Here is a 2,413-nt window from a genome sequence, read left to right on the forward strand (position 1 = left end):
GAACAACTGAATGTTTTTAAACCTGTTTGCAAATTGAATAATACTTTTGAGAGGTAAAGGATAATTTTACAGCAATTTGATCTGAATTTTAGGTCAACAACAATGGTCACCTGACTTTTACTCAACCACTGTCTGCCTACATTCCTTATCTGAACGCTGGAATAGACATCATTGCTCCTCTGTGGACCGACCTTAACAATGGCAATGGTGGAACTATCTCCTATAGAGAGGATACTAGTAGCGCTGTACTGGAACAAGTCACTCAAGCTGTTAACCAATATTTCTCTAATGTGCCTTTTACCGCTGCATCAGCCTTTGTGGCTACCTGGGACAGTGTGCCGTACTACAGTGATGAAGGGGTAAGACCTAATCTCTGATGTTTTGATAAATGCTCTATGTGTGCTTTCTGTTCTGAAATTTTTGTTGTTGAAATCTTTTTTGTTGTTTTTGTCTGAAGTTGGTTACTTTCCAAGTAGTTTTAGTCTCCAATGGTGAACGCTCTTTCATCCTGATCAACTATGGTGATATTGCACAAACAGGACAAGTTTGGCTGGTGAGTGGCGTGAAAATCCTTACACAGTTTACAATTAGCAGAAATAAATGACAAGGAATTACTTATGCCCAATTCATTCCGTATTTGTATGCAAGAGATGGTTTTATTTGGAATAGGATGTAATTGAGGTTTTAAATACTTCTCTTTACTGTTACAGGCTGGTTATGACACAGTGGACTCTGTCAATTCTTTCACAATTCCAGCAGCCAGTGCCCCAGAACTCTCATACAGCAGTAATATCAATGTGAATGGTCGCTGGACTTTCCGTGTTGACGGCTCAGCAAACTGTAAGCTTTAAACTGTTTTCTCTGTTTTAGCATATTGTTTTCATTGTGTAAATACAATGGCTACAGTCTTCAGCCATTTTGATGTACTAGTATACTTTAACACATATGGTTAGGTCAAGATCCAAATCAATGCATGCTTTCATGTTTTTTTGTGCAATTGTTTTCTTTTCTGTTATAGTTTGTGATACTTGCACTGAATATGAGGCTTGTCAGCAGAGAAGCGGTGTCTTTGGCTGTGTTTGCCTGGATGGACAAAGACCAAATCCTGAAGTCTTTGGTGAGTGCTCTCACACTTGTTGTGCATTCGTACTGTACATTCATCTAAAAAGCTTTCATACGCTCACATTAAAATGTGCTCTTGTCTCATTCTCTCAAAACTGAATCCATTAATTGGAAAAATATTACGTCATTTTGTGTGATTAATATGGACTGTTCAAAGCGTTAAGAATAATTAACACAGTTAATGGATCTAGCTCTGAAAAGCACACCTCTTCCAACCGAGAATGGTCAATATGTACTCTGTGCACTTATCAGACCCACTTTTAGGACACCAACACATGTCCTTCTCTGTCTGACTATGGATTGATTTATTCTTGACTCAAAGATTAAACCACAAAGGTGTTAGTGTAGATACAGTGATAGAAAAATAATAATAAACAAAAATAGTAGTTTGATAGCTGCAATTTTCTTCTTAAATGTTTAAAATTATGGTTTTGATACAGAAGTCTTCAACCTAGAGACCAAATATCTTGCATAGTTTAGCTCCAACCCTAATCAAACTGTCACGTGTAGAGAAATACATAGGAGAAAAATGAACAGAGCAACTACACTTTACCATAAACGATACCGGACAGAGAAACTGAGAAGGGAGGGAGGGAGCTTTGGAGGAGGACCCAGAGTCTGTGAAGAGCAGGAAACCGTGGAAAATAATGGGTGGAGAGACCAGGGTGGCAATGACGGAGATAGGAGCCAGGAGCAGGAAGAGTCAGAAGGGGACCCAGAGTACAGCCAGGAAGAACGCCCACTGTGGTGTTGAGGAAACTCCTAAGGACTGTCCACCAGGAGACATGCCTTGGGCCACTCACTGAGGCTGGTGTAGTAAAAAAAAAATGCAGAGTGAGCGGTCTGGATAGTTCTTAAGCCACACCAGATCTAAAAAGTTTGAGTTGAGTGTAGTTCACCAGTAAACGGTCCTTCTTTTCAAGGCAGAGCAGTTGGAGGCCAGCAGGTCCATAGGTGTGGGGGAGAAAATAACTGCAAAAATAAATCTGATTTGGAGGTCCAGTATTCTATCACGTGTAGTATAACACAAACAATTCAGAACGCAGGCAGAAAGTCATTTAATAATAATTCAAGAGAAATACTAAGAGGAAAAATTAACAGGTCAGCTACACTTTACCATAAATGATATCAGACAAAGAAACTAGGAAAACTGAGGCCCGGTCCACACGGAAACGCGTTTAGCTGTATACGCATAGATTTTGTATCGTATAGGCGTTTCGTCCACACGGATCCAGCGTTTTGGGAGAGTGAAACCGATATTTTTTGAAACCGGGTCCCAGAGTGGATAAAT

At 39.9% G+C, this 2,413-nt stretch overlaps 1 long non-coding RNA gene across 1 annotated transcript; it reads left to right on the forward strand.

The window, feature by feature from the left end:
- The first annotated feature begins 311 nt into the window (after window positions 1-311).
- On the forward strand, window positions 312-807 carry LOC107709385 (uncharacterized). Its single transcript, XR_001636493.1, has 3 exons — window positions 312-359; window positions 458-553; window positions 711-807. It is a non-coding gene; the product is annotated as an uncharacterized LOC107709385 (long non-coding RNA).
- The last annotated feature ends 1,606 nt before the right edge of the window (window positions 808-2,413 follow it).

This window comes from Sinocyclocheilus rhinocerous, unplaced genomic scaffold, assembly GCF_001515625.1.
Source record: "Sinocyclocheilus rhinocerous isolate Xijiao unplaced genomic scaffold, SAMN03320098_v1.1 scaffold2070, whole genome shotgun sequence".
NCBI lineage: Eukaryota > Metazoa > Chordata > Actinopteri > Cypriniformes > Cyprinidae > Sinocyclocheilus > Sinocyclocheilus rhinocerous.